The following is a 17,824-nucleotide window of genomic DNA, read 5'->3' on the forward strand; positions in this document are numbered from 1 at the left end:
CCCAGCAAAGCTGTACTCGGTTAGCTTAATACGTGACGACTAATTACTCTGGCTAGCCTTAAACCTAGTACTTTAGAGACTTACACCCTAATTACGTGGACACTCTTAGCAAAAGCTCTTTAAACATTTATTATTAGGGCTTTAACTTTTCAGACATAATTCCTTGAGGGATACCTATTCTAATTATATTAATAACAGGGGCTTTTTAACGGGTGAAAATTCTCAGGAAAACCTTTACTGAGAAACTGTTTTTAAGGAAAAACTGGACCCTTGCTACTGAACATCATCATAGAGCCCAAGCCATTACCTTACTAGATGGGAAGCCTTGAAAAGCCCTAATGTAGTGTACTAGCATGTAAGTACTAACTCTCTCTAAGTGGGACAGGGCTTACTAAGGACTGTAGGTAATATATTTTAATGAGGCATTGTCTACAATTAGGACGCTGCAGTTGGCGAAATGGCCCAGTATTTAATATGCTGCGAAGGGCTCACGCTCTGATCTTAACTTGCATGGTTAGAATATATCTACAGTTTAATGTCGTGTAGTTTATTGTAGCTATTGTTTTACATTCGAGTTTTGCAACAAAAGAATTACTAACAAAATGCTTGATTGAAAGTTTTTGTACTTTTTAATGTTAAAATGCTATGTTTGAACTTATTGTAATTAGTAAATTGATGAATTAAAAACTGCTTTTAAATGACTAGATGTTTTCAAAGCTTATGTTAATAGAAAATGAAGAAAGTTTTTTGTAAATATTTCCTCTCGTGGGTCACCGATAACTCGCTATTAATCTCGCTTAATGCCCGTGTTCTCGACGATTAGAAACACACAGATTAACATTACGAGTTAATGTACAAGACATTGATTGTTCTGGTATTAATGAAACCTTGTAGCTATTACCACCAGAAACATACAAATTATGAAGTTCATATTTATGGCTTTCAATTTGAAGATTTATAGATTTCAAGTATTGAAACAAAAGTCTATCGCCAACTGTAGCCGGGTATGTAATGAACATTACGGATTGATGAGTGTGATCCCTTGCACTTCTCTAAGTGCAAAAAAATGAGAAGGTCGTTGCTACTGGTAATCAGCGTAGGCTTGCTTCTGACCGACTGACTATATTGCGAAACCAACAATTTAGACAAAAATAAAAATAACAATTTATTTGAATGTATGCGTACCTACATATATGTTTTTTACGTTACATGGAGCATGTGAGATCGTAAGATGCAAAATAAAACAGCTTGTAGAAGCTTCGATAGTCGACCTGATTACGTCCGGGTCGCCTTGCTAATGATCTCACCTGGTTGACACAATTCCAAGTAGTGTCTGCAGATGAGTAACACTTCTACTTTTTTCTTCGAAAGATAACTACATGATACGAATGAAAATTCTTAGGCTGTGTTACCACCAAGAATGCGTTAATAGGGATGTGGTGCTTATTAGAAAAACCTTTAGAATGGCTTCGTATATTTCCCTTGATTCTGATTTAGATTGATGAAGATTAGTTTATAGCAGGAGTATCGAAGTCTCCTGTAACAAAACCCCGGAAAATGACGTCACACAGTGTGTTCGTTTGGGCTGGCTATTTCCCGCGACACGTTTGCAGCATTATGACACAACTCACAATGGTCTACTATACTGTTTATGCCCACTTTGTATGAGGCCGTGAAGCTGCCATATGTTTCACTTTTCACTCACATTTGTTCATACTTAGTTGTAGGAGATGTTTCCGGGAGTGTGTATGCGTATTGCATAATTTCAAGTTGTCATTCCCTTGAAGCACAGTTGGCTGTTTGTAAGCTGTTTGTCACCAACCAATATATGGCTGTTTCAAACGTTGCTTGCCTCCGATTTTAATTTTCAGTGTTCGCCGTTACAACGGCATCGAAAATACACCTATGAAAACTTTAACTGTCTAATTATCGAGATTCATGATATACAGCCTGATGCCAGATGAACGGATGTTCGCAGAGACGGAAAAGTGGCGGACCTTAAGGAGTCTGCCTACTACACCGTGCCATACCATGACCGTACTATGAAGGTGACAGGGCAAAAAAAAATCTTTAAAAAATAATATGTATTAGTGGGTAGACTCCTTTAGCTATGCCTGTGGTTAAACGGTTGCGTTCTGAACCCTTTGGGTACGACATCCTAAACCTGTCCTCCTACATTCGTGACGCACGTGACGCACGTGATGAGCACACGGCACCGGGAGGATCCTAGTGCTCCGTTTTTTGGTTTTCACGCGTGACTTGTTTCGGTTTACAAAACAATGTAATGTGAGTAATTAATGTTTGGAGTCGTGGAGATTGCCAGCTCGATAAGCCATCGTACTCATCATCATTTTCCTAGTAACATAATATAATTTACTAGTTCTAATTATAATATGATTTTAGAATTCAGTAAATTACTACATACATACGTCGGTTGGATTTTTCAATCGATTTCTGCTTTTTCCCCCTGATCAGGATTTCCCCTTAATATGGTTACTAAGGTACCTATTTTACACGAAATACTTGATAATATAATATTATAATCGCGAAAATTTGTATGTATGTATGTTTGTTACTCTTTCACGCAAAAAACCACTAAACGGATTTAGACAAAGCTTGTTACGGCTTGGTCCGATAGCTTATAACCTGGTTTTACAAATAGGATATTTTTTTCCTATTTTATGTTCCCGTGGGATCCCATTTTCGATTGGTAGCGGGCGGGTCCGCGGGCATCAGCTAGTGCATAACATACGGTGTAGTAACTACTTAGATTTCAGTATTAGAAGTTGTGATTTGATTCTCGGCAGATGTTTACGAGTTCCGCCGAGTGTTTTGGTTTCGACTAGGACTAAACATCGTGTTGGATATATTGTCATAATTAACATGTGTTTAGCAATCTCAAAACAAAGTTACCTCGTTGATATGAGAAAACGGCTGCGGTAACTGTACTCGCATGTTTTGATATTTGTGTATTAGCTTGACAGCTGATCGATTTGAATTTTTCCCTTACAAAGATAGAGATTAAAACCTATTTGGATCAATCCTGCAGAATCAATAGGAAATCAAGAGAAAGTACTGTAAACAGCCTATCAAATTCTGTAATTATTTAGTCCTTTATTTATTATTTCTTTATTTAGGCCTCCAGTGATAGCTTTCTAGCTGAGTTAATTAGTCTCACGTGATAAAGCTCAAAACACGCGTCATTATAAACTGTTTGATTACGTAACAGTTAAAGATGTTTTACTGTAATCCTCGTCTCACAGTTAACAGTCGTCACTAATTAAACAGTCGGTATCCGCGCGGCTCTCGGGCAGTGATTGCGTATATTAACATGGTTTGTAATGTGTTAGTTAACTCAACCCTTTTTGGGTATTTATGAGTATATTAAATCATAGGAATATAAACATACCCTACTAATATTATAAATGCGAAAGTAACTCTGTCTGTCTGTCTGTCTGTTACGCTTTGACGTCTAAACCACAGAACCGATTTTAATGAAATTTGGTACAGAGATAGAGTTGACCTTGAGAAAGAACATAGGATAGTTTTTTTCCCGGACTTTTGAAGAGTTCTCTTGGAAAAGCGATATAACAGACCTGGACGCGGTCGAAGCCGCGGGCGAAATGCTAGTATGAAATAATTATAATTGGTTGTTCGGATTATTCAGTAGGGCCACAGTTTTCTTAAGTCAATTTTTTTTTGTTTGTATGTCTGTCTCGCTGCTTGTCAGAAGCAGCTTCGTAGTCTTTACATAAGCAACTCCACCTTAACACGAAACTTTGTGGAATGTATCAAGTCATTGTATGCCTACACATTTATTTACCTACATTTTATATTTTCCGATTTCCGACACATTTTATGTTTACTTTAGTAATTTAATAAGTAGGCTGTCATATCTAGAACCCATCTTCCTGCTGACCGCAAAACTGAGAGAAAGTCGTGAAGTATAACAATTTCAAGTAAAACAAAAAGTTCACAACTTTGTATAAAGTTTAACATAAAGCCTGGGGCAGTAAGACATACTACAGGAGAAACACAGAAGGTCAGTTTTACTAATGCTGCTCAGGCCAGGTCGAAATCACGTGACTTTTTGAAACAAAAAGTAATTTCTTTAAACTTAAACGTTTTTTACTTAAATTAGCTTTAATGGCTCTTGGCTAGAGAAGATGGTGTGGGGCAAAACTGTATGGTTTGCGTCCGGAGATATGTTAACGATGTTCTGACGCCACACGGGCCGCTGATTTATAAGCCCTTACGGGTCTTCCTGATGGCTATGAAACCAGCTTAAAATAGCTGAACCAGCAAATATCAAGGTTTTAATATTGAAACACAACATCTGTGTTAAAATAGATTGTACACTTCATGTTATTGAGTTTCTGCATTTATCTACAACATGGGATAAAATTAGTGATGTAAAGCCCGGACCAACATTATGAGGTCCGTGGCGTTAGCTTAGAGTTGTGTCACGCGGGATGGACGAGATGCCGCCTCCCTCACATTGATATAAATGTAATATTCTCATTAAATTTAAAGACGTTTTACATTATCTAATGTCAAATTAAACGCAAACCGCTATACAGGGAGCATTAGGTACGTAAGTCTTATGCAGTTAATGTTTCAAAGCCCTAAATGTACTAGACTATCTATCCTACTTTTATTGAAAGCGCGAAAGTGTATATGAGTGGATGCATGAATGTTTGTTTCTTTTTCATGCAAAAACCACTCTACTGATTTAGACGAAACTCGCTACTTGGATACGTATGCATATAGTATGAGTAACTCCATGTAGATTTCATCATTTTTTATTTGTACCAGGCGGGCCCGCAGGCAACAGCTAGTAATCTGACAATTTTAGTCGAGTAGAGAGAAACTTAATTCAGTTAGTTTGTAGTTTTCAGCTTTATGTTAGCAGCTGACGGCTCCGGGTCGTAAACACTCCATTATTTCTAGACTTTATAGTCCATCTGCAGCACCACCTGGACTCTGTGCGACTGTTTTTGTTTGATTACTTATCTACTTAGTTTTAGACCCTTTCCCTAAAGTCAGACTTTGTAATTAGAGTTGCCAAAAACCTTTCTTAGAGTTACAAATAATATTGGCGCTAGCTTTTCCCCACTGCTTCTCCTGCGTGTATATCACATTACCTTCTTCCAGAGTTTGAGTAAAAAGCTAGGCCATGCATTAAATAAGTATCTCAGCTAGCTCTATTTAATTTTTTTTCGAAATTGGTCTTGTTTTTTCTGCGCAGTGATATTAATAATCTTTAATATGAAACAGCTGAAACTGAATCTGCATAAAATCTGTTTAAAATTTAGGTATGAATCTTTAAAAGGAAAATTCACATAATTTATTGGATCTCACTTCCTACTTATAAATTATGTTAATATAATTCCGCGTTTCAGTTGCCATGCGCCGATGATTACGGAGTAATCAGCTCGGATCGATGGTGAATCCTATAATCTCAATACAATTTATTCACATTGTTGTTTTATTATTTAATGATTTCGATAAAGTTTTACCTGTTTGTATGAATCTATGAAAATAATTCAGAAACTGGTTTTGTGTCTATGACCTATGCTTTCCTCAGATTTTCTCATCTAGCATTTTAAATAGTTCCAAAAGCTACATTCCTCTTGTGCATTTGAAAAAATCAAGTATTTTTCGGCAATTTGTTATTTATCCAATCTTTGATTCGTATAAAATGGAAATAACATTCGATCATTTCACCTAATCCATTTTAAGTTCTTACACTAAAGTACACACGTGTTACAATGAACTTTGTTACTAACCATTAAGCATCTAATTATCTCCTGCCTATTAACAGCTAATACTAATAAATCATAAACTTTTGCTCACAAAACAAAATTTCCGCTACAATGTTATGAAGGGAGAAAAAGTGTAACAACCTCTTAAGCAGACACGCGAAGAGTTTACTCACCGGAGTTTTCTTAAGCGACACTAATTACTTGTTTTGTATTATTATGTCGCGAGCGCGTGTTGGCGGGAAAACGAGCGTCGTTCAGACATATCTTGTAAGTGTATCTTATCTGTTTGTATCTTAATTTGAGGACAAATCTGATGGGTTTCATCTGTAATTATAATTACATAATATTGTACCGTATTATATTGGCTAGGTAAGTATTTGAACTGTTACTAAAACTGAATAGAACTTTTTTTTGCTGCATCGATTGTATGATACACTATAGTTTATTAAAACACGAAGCTTTTAAAAGACAACAAAAAAAGGGAAAGTGATAGTTAAATGATTGCTACATACTCGTAAAAAGCTGAAAACAGCTGAAAGTTTTATTTGTCTTGATGTCTTGACATTTATGTATGTTCAGTATGTGCGAGGGGTCGGCGAGAGCAGGGCCATGTATCACTCGCGTCAAGTTCTAGTTCAATGCGCCAGTTTGTATGCTGCGCGGCGCCGGCGCCGGCGCCGGTGTTGGACGGAGAGACTGCGCCCGCGCATCCGGCCGCCGCGGCGCTTCTGTAGTGCGACGAGCATCGAGATTTATTTCATTATCATTCTCTAGGAAACATTATGGTTATCAGATTAGACGTTTTTGGGTAGTTTGAGGTTAATATCAAGTTTAATTTTTGCTTAAATAATTGAGTCATTTTGACACTTGTGAAGATTGTACAATGTTGCTTTGGCATACTGATCCGTAATAAGTTTGAATACTTGTCGTCCAACATTAAAAGTATGGTCAAAATGGATAAAGCTCCTCTTGGTAATAAATACTATGTATGCCGTAAATTTGTAAGAAGTTTAAAGTGGAATATCGCTGAAATCTGCATTTTATAATCTAAGGCTTTTTTAAGGTTTTCGAAGGTAGTTGGTCCTTTACAATTAACTTCTCACAACTAACTAATAATAAAAGTAAAATAGAAATCAGTACGAACAACATCTGTCGTTACATACTTCAGGTGATGTCACTAGTTTTAGACGATAGAATTAGTAATCCCAAATCAAAGCCACGATACTGAGTCACTGGGAATTTGTAGAGCCTTGGCAGTGCTTCTTATGTGATGATAAGATCAGTCGTGCGCATGCGTCATGCGGGTGTCATCAGCCTCGGGATAGTTAAATTATATTAAAGTCGTTTGCGGTCCTTGGACTTACATACCTACATGGTCTACTTTATACAGTCGATTACAAGAAGGTTGGCAAAAATAAAATAAAGATGGATTAAAAAAGAGGTTTTATATAACCTAAAGAAAAGTTTACATTAGTACAGTTATGCTGAACGAGTATAGGCAGGTTGTTTTAGGATTACTTGATCAGATTTAACAACAGCGTTTAACAACGCGTGGGAGAATTCAAGTCTACATACAATAATTATTAAATGGGAGACTAGCTTACTTTCGTTACAGTATAACTTAGAGTATTTGCAGGTACAATTAACGAATTGATCTTTTGACAGTGTTTTAAAAAACCAACACTTTTGTAGACGACTGTGTCTCCAGCGTGCTCGAAATACAAAGTTAAAACATAAAGTTATTATTTTAAGGCCGGTTTTTCTATTGTCAGTTAACTTCTATCTGAGGAATAAATATGGCCGTTTGACGTATTTTCTATACAAAAGCTGTCAAAGCGTCAAACATATTCGTTAGATAAAAGTTATCTGGCGATTGAAAACTCGCCCCTACGAAAAGATACTAACAGTTAATATTATTATTTCATTAAATGCCTAAATGAGTATGTTATGTATGATATAGCATCTTATATTTTGGCAAATATAATAGTGACCACGGGGCCGGTCATTACAGCACCGACCTGCCAACATCGATCAATCCGTTGTGGCGGCGCTGTATTGAATTATAATGAACGCTGCATCGCCTGCAGGTGACACGTATGTCAGATTATAATAATGATATTATTGGACGCACAGTGCTAACGAAAATTAATCTACTTGCATAAATAAAAGTTAAAAGATGTACTGTATATTTATTTATTTTTAAGAGTAATTTATGGAGTTTATTTTCGGTTCTTCTGTATAGGAAAGACATTTTAAATAAACCGTGTAGCTAAAGTCATTACCTTAACTCTCTTTTGATTTTGATTTTTGATATGGACGGACTTGGTTGCTCATTTATGGATGTCCAGAGAGGGATGAGTTGGGAGACACCAAGAGAGATAGCGAATTGTGAATCTGTAAATACCGCTCTACTTGGTGCCAAAACAAGGCTCAATGAAACTCCTTGAAAGCATTTACCGTTCTACACACCAAAGGTTAAATTCAAGTTACCTAATATGAGGACATAGCAATAATACTGAAGTGCTTCGGAAACTTAAGAGCAGTAGGTTCGTATAGATATCGCAACTGTTCCAATGAGGGGTCGATTAAGATAAGTTTAGCTCGCGAAGGTCACACACACACACGCACATAAACACTTATATATCGAAATCGGACACATAACGGAATGCCATCTAATTGGAGCGCTAGTGCTGTGTGTAGTGTAGCCAGGGTTTAACAGGAATTTAGGATTCCAAAATAGTTGGTTATAAAATTTACGGACTGACGCGATAACATTAGGAATGAAAATGCGAGAATTGAATCTGACACGAGAGAGAAATTAATTTATGCGCGTCTAAGAAAATATCCTTGTTGGTCAATTTTTATTGTTATTTCGTCAGTGGCAATGCGTCTTTCATATTATTAGGGTAGGTACCCATCTCCCCGGAACCCTTTTTCCCGGTTTCGCAGTCTGCCCTATAAGGACTGAGTTCAAAATTTGTTACCTAAAAGATTTGTTTTTTACACTTCTTGTTTAGCCTATTTCTACGGAACCGAAAACTGTCGCGAATCCCACATGCACTTGACCTGTTTATTAGTAAAATAAATAAATAAAACATCGACTAGAGATTGGGCACCAATTTATAACCTCCTGTTCTGCCCAGCCGCTTGGCCACCCTACACATATGGAACGCAAAATTTAACTAATTGTCGCAGTAATCTGGCCGCGCATGCGCACTCCACGCGTGTCTGACGGCGCGTTACGCAGCACCATTACAAATTAATCGATTTTCCATACAAAATACATGTTGAATTTTATTTCGACATTAATTTTAGTTTATTTAGGTTAATTCATGTACAATGGCCGCCATATTGCAATTTGTAGCGAAATTTAACATCGCTCGTTAGTATGGTAATGTGGTTGGGTCAAAGCTATATGTGATATAAGAATAGATGATGGAGGAAGTTGAAAAATGAATAGAAGTAGTTCTAGAAATGATATGTTTTTGATAGAAATGTGTGACCTTTGTCCACTTGTAGTGATATAACAGTTCATATGATCGCCTAGGTTACCTACCTGTGGTGTTAATACTTCTTGGATGACATGAAGAAAGTTTTTATATTGGGATATCTTGTATAACGCGATGTGTCATTATTATGTCTGCCTCGGTAGTCCAGTGAACGTGATAACCGTGGATGAAGTGCGAGGTTCGTTTCCCAGATTCTCAGGCAGAGAACGAACGAATATACGAACTAAATTATGTTATATTGAAACATTATAATGAAGTTTTCGTAATTATTTATGAGCTGGAAGCAGTTTCTAATCAATCAATCAAAACAAAAAACAAACTATATAAAGATTCATTTCCATCTGGAAACAAAGGCGCCATACACAACATAGTATAAAAACCCATGACCCATGCATAAGTGTGGCACGGGTCCACTCCGCATACCATTGACCCCATGCGTTACGTACAGTCAGCACACCAACACATTCCCATAGAGCACCGCCGCCGCCGCGCGCCGTCCCATCGGTAATGGACATTACGTTACCACGTGTTGTGACGTAACAGCTGCCGAGCGCCGCACCACGCACTTTACACGCAGACCATGGAACAAATAGACAGAACACATGTTAACTGACATCGAAAATGATAAAGGGTCGATAGAGTTAACTAAATGATAGAGGGAACAAATTGTGGATGTTTGGAAAATTTAATCCAATTGTATATTTATGTGAATTTTTATATTTAAACTTTTTGCCAGTTTGATTCGTTAGTGATTTCACATTGAGGGTACGGGGTGTGATGATATGTCGGACTTACATAGACTTAAATCACCCTAGACCTCTTCTACTGAGAATGCCAGAGTCACGGGATCGCTCGCTCATGCTCTGTGCGAATCTGCTGGCCCCTGGTTTTTTGAACCCTTACTTTACCCAGCGTTGTGTCAACTTACTAATGAAACTATGTTTCGAAGTTTTTTTTTAGATAATCTTCACTTCACGAGACATTCTCATTCACTTACCAACTATAGTTTCTCAAAATTATCTTTCATAATAAATGGCTCAGTATTCATTGATAGAATTATACTAGATACAGTAGCAATCTTAATATCACAATTTATTTATATTAACGATAGACTGTGCAGTGAATATTCTGGTTACATTCGGTTTTTATGAGCGATGTGGTTACAATAGGAAAACCACGGCATGCGGTTAGCGGGAATGGAAATGGAAATTCATTAACCGAATATTAATTTTGAAATGGACATTAAATGGTTTGCTTACGAAAGATTTTATTTAATTAATCATATAAAATTAGACTACTAATTATACTTATGCATAAGGCTCTATTTCTCTTTATACACTGGTCAACTTCTTGGGAAGACAAGGTCCAACATGCCAGGGCCTTGTTGAGAACTATAATCTTTTCTGATGATGGATCTATATATCGTAGATCAATCAGCCCCTCTCTATGGGAGAACAGACATAAAACATGCCTAACTCTTCGCGTATAAAAATAACTAGGCAATTCTACCGTAAGATGTACTCGTAATGTGGCTAAGGCTCCATTATTATGAACCTTGTAGGTTTCACTTAATGTTCAGTGTAACGATATTTCGTCTACATCTAAAGACCTCATAACACACTAATAGCAATTGTTGTTTCATTTGCATGATACACAGCCCGACCACACTCCGACACAAAGCATTCGTATGTATAATCTATCCACATCGGTCACAGATTCCGCCTCCGGAAGGCTAGTACCCAAAATGACGAGCCCAAAGCATTTCAAGAATACATCTCAGCATTACATAAGTTGTATTAATATCCTTTCTAACCCGCGAGCACTTTCAAACGCGTTGCTACATAATGACCGGAACAACCATATTGTCTGATTCTGATTGTTCTCACTGACACTTACTATTTTTTCTTTTGGTCTTTTTTAGTTGTAAAGGCTGTGACTTGTATAAACAGATCTCGTTTATATTCAAATATAGTTTGTTTGCGTTGAAACAAACATTAAAATAAAGGAAACCAGCCTCTACTACAAATAAGAACAGTATGTAAAAGAAGTACAATAACGTAAGAGCTCTATAATTGTCATAATATGGTCATGAGTTACTAAAATGTGTTGGAAAGTTTTCTTTTTACTGTTAAATGACTCCCGCAGTAAGGAATTTAATCCTTGTGTCACGAGCATTTTAGAAACATACAAATCACATGCACAAATACACCCAGACTCAGAACAAGCATTCATAGATAACACAAAATGCTTTTTTGGTGTGGTGACCTCAAACACTCGGCTATCCATGCAGTCATCTATCCCTGGATGTACTAAGTAATTCTTTCTTAGATATAATTATTTTTATACGATGGCAGATATAGTGAACACACTCTTTCTTTTTCTGCATGATAACATTTTCACAGCATAGAAGAGGACTGATCATCCGCAGTTTGCTTGCTTTGCAGCTGTCTGTGCAATTGGTAAATATTCCATTGATTACTGCGTAATCATTTCACACAAGTTTTAAGCATTTTTGCCACAAAAACGTCAATTAAATTACATAAGTCATAAGGATTGATTGAGTAAGTTTTGTGGTCTATTACCATCTTTGCCTATTAAGTATTATTTGGCATAAGGTGAGATGTAAACATTGCCAGTAGTAGCAATGCGTGTTGTACAGCATGTTCAATAATAGTTAGTGTTTAAGCAAAAGAAATACCATTTTCACATAAATTTATACGGCTTTACAACCTGTTGTCACTTATTATGTCAGAGTACGATAATTATCTAATCACTTATCTCTTGTAAACAAGTTTGGATTAGGCTTGCTAATTATAATTATCATGACGTTGCTTTTATTGATGACATAATTATTAATTTAATGACAGCACTTAAGCCTTCACTTTGCCTGGGGAGACAACGTTATAGAAATGTTGGAAATATTAACAAGTATAGGTTATCTATGGCTTTTTTTTGACGAGGTGAAACGCTAATGACTTCAACCCACGCCGAGGGCACGGCGTGAGGATATGTCGGACTCTTACCGACTAACAACACTCCGGGCCCTGTCATATGCTTTTCTTTGAACTTTGCCTTATACCGAATATGCGTCGTTTTGCTAATTCGATCCCCGCGTAGGACAAACATTCATGTGATTCACGAATGCTTGGAGTCTGGATGTCTCAAAATTTCTGCAGGTGGGAGCCGTTTAATAAAAAACATAATTATGATCATGATAACTATGATAAGCACACACCACATGCGTGGGAGGGTTTTGGTACAAATTTAGTGTAAAACAAATATGCAATAATTACAATACAAGTGTCCGTATTGTCGCAACTGCATACATTCACTTGCCGATAGGCTCTCCATCATGCCAAGTCCTGACCTTCGACAACAGCTCAAGATATTTGTTTAGTGGACGTTACACTGACTTGGTTGACCAGTGTGGGGTAACTGTTATTTGGGTTGGGCATATAGACACGGTCAAATATTTGCCGATTGAACGAGTTACTATTGCCAATGTATTATGACCTGCAGTTATTATAACTCTTTGGCGCTATACTTTTTAGGTAATTTTTCTTTGTCTCATAGCTTCGTGAAGTTTTTGAATTGAGATGTTGGAAGAAAGTCGTCATACTGTAAGAAGCAGACTTAATGTTGTAAGATTAGTTAACAAACTTAGTTAAGTAAGTTACGATGTAGGGGCACCAAGTTTGGGTATAAGTACTTCTTGGTAATTTTACAACGGCTTTAAAGCCTCGTTAGAAGTAAAACTAATTATATTTTAAGGGCAATATCAGCTGTAATTTCATCTGTGTAATAATATTATATCGATTTTGTTATTAATTACCATTTTAACCAGCATTCCGTCTGAATCGAAGCCACACCACATGACCCGGTGCGGTCACTGCGACCACTGTGCTACACAAACATAACTTTATCTCATCTTATCAAATTGATTATTACTTTTTTCCTTGTGAAAGGCAAACAGCTGAGTGTAAGTGAAAGGAATCGGAATAAACCACAAACGTTGTGAACCCCAGACATTAGCTGTTTTTGCTAATGATGATGCTGTATCGGTACATTCGGTATGCTCAGCAACAAAATCGCTGAACTAAGTCAATTTAATAAACTGCCGTAAATGTTAAGTGAGTGTTCAGCAGATTTACTATAACTTTCCGAAGTTTTTTTTGTTCTGTAACCTGACTACTGGTAATTTGATTCTGCTGTGTTATTTATTATATCTTGTGAATTTTATTGCGTTTATGGACTTTAGTTGGTGACTGTACTATGTCGGTATTGTATCGCTTTGATGTCACTCTGTCGATATGATAGCTTGTTAGGGAAATAGATTAATGTTACGTTTGCAGTTATAGGGTGTTTTTTTATTTCATAACGACACATATTAAGGCATACAAACAAACACAAAGCACATAGAAGGACTAATGTTTAGACCATACAGAGAACTTTAATCGGCGTTTTAACTGTTTCCGTTAACAAAACAGGACTTAATATCCCTCTAGCCTTACTGAACAAAGCCAGTGACACAGGTCTTGCGAAATCTGACGATCTGTTTAAGGATTGATGCCTCATGGTACTTGCCCCCATTACTGGCCCCATAAAGACTCCATTCTGCCATAAATGTGCTCACTAACATAACTTTCCGATATGCTCATCACGCGAACTATTTTGGCCTTTATTCATAGCTACAGGGTGTTGTAATAATGCGTTCTGATTTGATTAAATGAATTATGATTTCTTTGTATATAATGATCATGTTTAAAGTTGTATAATGATTAATGATGATCTTATATTAGTTTCGTGTTTGGAAAGTAATGAGATGCTCTCGTGATGTTGTGAATTCGATCGGTACTCGTAATAGTAATGGATAGTATTCAATTAATTATGATGAGATTAATAAATACGTAATGCTTTAACTTTTTATAACATTTATATTAGTCTCATAACATTCAAATCGATATAGTCACGATAAAGGCATAATTTTCACGGTAAAAAATATTTTTTTATGAAAGCATTACAAACTATTATCAAAACTCTTTAAGCAATGTTACTTTATTTAATTTACTTCAACATATGTGTATAGGGTATTATTAATGTCTTAGGGTGGGTACACATATCATCACTAAAGAAAATCTCTACATATATTATCCCTATCCCTACTAATATTATAAATGCGAAAGTAACTCTGTCTGTCTGTCTGTCTGTCACGCTTTCACGGCTAAACCACTGAACTAATTTTAATGAAATTTAGTACAAAGATAGAGTTGACCTTGGCAAAGAACATCTTTTTTTTATCCCGGACTTTTGAAGAGTTCTCCTGGAAACGCGATATAACCGACCTCGACGCGGGCGGAATGGTAGTTGATTATACCTAAATCAAAAATAAATTATTACGTGCTTAAGCGGTATAGCTATGTATTAACGGTAGATGCTTATGAAATGTATAGTTTTGTGAAGACCTATGTAACTTATGTAATTAAATAAAAAAAGTTTCCATAAAAGAAGAAAAGGCAAAATCCATTGCACAAAGATTACAGAAAGGATTACAACAGTAGCTCAGTTACATAGTTAGCAGTTACAGCTTACTTATTATTTATTGATCCCTACTAATATTATAAATGCGAAAGTAACTCTAAGACGGACAGCGCTTTCACGTCTAAACCACTGAACTGATTTTAATGAAATTTGGTACACAGTTAGAGTTGACCTTGAGAAAGAACATAGGATAGTTTTTATTCCGGTCTTTTAAAGAGTTCTCTTGGAAACGCGATATAACCGACCTAAACGTGGGCGATGCCACGGGTGAAAAGCTAGTGTTTCTATGCACAGATAGTTTATTATAAACTTATCGTATTGTATGTATGTGTGGCTGAGAGAGTTAATTGATTAGGCGTAGTTAATTAAGCATGTAGGTAACGAAAGGTTGACGGTTACGGGCGATAGCTTTGAGGAATTACGAAATATTTGTTTATGGTACTACCGGTGCAGCGGTTAGGCGTCGTGGTGTTGTGTGGTTGTTACAGCTTTGAATCTCAAATGTAATTTGTCTGACCGGCCATCCTACGCTTTTTCCTAACTATGCTTGGGGCGGCTTCCAGCCTAACTAAACTAAACCATGCATCTGAGAACCAGTGTTTTACAAGGAGCTGCTGCCCATATGAACTTCTCAACCCAGTTACCTGGGCAACACGATACCCCTTGGTTAGACTGGCTGTCAGCCCTAGAAAAGATGTAACGTACCTTCCGATGCACTAAATACGATCATGGTGCGACTTGTGCAGTTGCAGTTTAGCCTCCAGCGAGTACAAAATTAGTTTTATGAAATGAGATTACACTCTAAGTCATTTCCAAATTGGGATTCCAATCTTTTTATTACTGGTTGGAGTGAGGCATAGATTAAATTACATTTTTTAATCATTTCCCCGTAATCATCATACTACTCGTATTCATCTATTCATCGCAACTCCAGTTACAACAAGCCATCCAAATTACCCGACTGGCATCAAAAGAGGGTAATGTACAGTAATTAATACGTTTTGAAGCATTATTAATTCATTACGTAAGACATGATAACACAGTAACGTCCATTACAATACGAATGTTAAGTGTTATTGAGAGGTCAACGAGTGATGCAAAATATTCTGCGGTTGGTTAGAATGTGGGTAATACTGTTTTCCTCAGTGGGGTCTATTAACAACTCCTTAAGTAAGACACCTGGGCCTCGATTCTGCTATTTCCAATGACCGATGAATGAAAGGTTAGGATTAAATTTGAAACTATTCCTGCTCTCTTAAGCGTCTTGCCATCACAATAATTAGAAATTCACTGTATTGAATGTGAGTGTTCCGCCCCGTACAGAATTTAAAATTACTGTGTTGCAAAAATGCTTAAAATAATACGAATAGTGCCTATTTCATCGGCCATTGTAAAGAATTGGGGCCCAGCTGTTGTGGGAGCGAAACAGTGCAACATGGTTTAGAGCAGGGTCTCCCTTCAACCTGCCAGCCTGGTAAAAGATAATAACAGTGTGTTATTTAGACTTTTCCAATAGTTCGGCGATTCGTATGAGACTGACGGCAAGTTGTTGGCTGTTCGTATAATAAACATGACACAGTATCGTTGTTAAAAAAACTTGATTTACAGATGTCATATATCTATGTATTGACAGTCTGTTATATCATTCGTTTATTACTCCATGATTGTTTAGAAGAATAAATTAGCATTAATTTATAATCTGAGAGTTAAAAAAATACGGCCTCGAAATATTACCTATTTTTTTTCATTTGGAGAAACGAATCTACCATTTATAAGTATTTATTAGTTTTCAAATAGTTATTTGCTAATAAAAATAAGTATTTCCATGAGCGTTTCTTGATTCTTCAGAGATCCTTATAGCATAATATGTATTAGAAAGATTTAAAACCACAGTATGACGAAATTACGTAACAAATCGGTAAAAATAAAAATAAACTATAATATTGACCTAGAAATCAATGCGAAGGCGAATGGTCATTGTTCTGTTTGACCTCACCTGACCTTTGGCGAACAAGAATGATGGGTGTGATCGCATATATCAGATAATTATGTATTAAATATTATACTGACTATCCCTGTACCAATAGCTCAACAATAGAGAAGGATTGTCGTGATTATGGGAGTGAAAGAGCGAGTGAGACTACACTGTCCATGTTGGTATCTTGCTTCCACAACACCAAGACTCCTTCTCCTCATACCTAGGGATAATTAATTATAAGACAAACGTTTATGTCAATAGAAATCACTGGATCGTTAGGAGATGACATGTTAAAGTCACTCGACTTATAGAAACAAATGTTATGTCCATATATTTAAGCATTATTCATTGACTTTGTAACTTTACATGTAGACCCATTACACCTATTAGCTTACCTGAGCTGGAGGGGTACTTTAAGAGGTCATAGCCCGGAGTCCTCCAGGCTGTGTGTTAGCTAACACCAGTACCAGGGAAAGTGATAACACACATGCATACTCAATCACGGAAATGTAGATGTTTGAGTAACCAATGTTTGGACGACCTACAATGTGTACGTGTCTTTATTTTAACTTTGGTGATTTGTATTCATTTTGATTTTATGTTTAATTAGGTACTTAACCAAGAAGGCTTGATTGCTTCAGTGACAAAACATGTAATATAATAATGTTTATCTTTGATTTTTCTCTTGGAGGTCCACCTCTGTCAAGTTATAAATTGAATTAATTATCTAGCATAACTGGAGGAGGCTGGCAGGACCTGGATGCGAGCGGCCGAAGATAGATCTCGACGGCGTGCAATTGGGGAGACCTGTATTCTATGGACCGATGATGGTGACGATGATGTTGAAACATAGGAGTCCACACTGACCACACAAAATCTTTCCAGATCGAATCTAACCTTGATAGAAAACCTTTCCGAACTTTCATACAGAATCCAATTAAAGTGTAATCCGCGGACGTATAACTGATAATACGAGATGAGTCTCCGACCAGGAAGGAACCAGCTTCACATTCCCACGAGAATTTGCGCCGAAG

The sequence above is a fragment of the Trichoplusia ni genome, chromosome 4 (genome assembly GCF_003590095.1).
Source record: "Trichoplusia ni isolate ovarian cell line Hi5 chromosome 4, tn1, whole genome shotgun sequence".
NCBI lineage: Eukaryota > Metazoa > Arthropoda > Insecta > Lepidoptera > Noctuidae > Trichoplusia > Trichoplusia ni.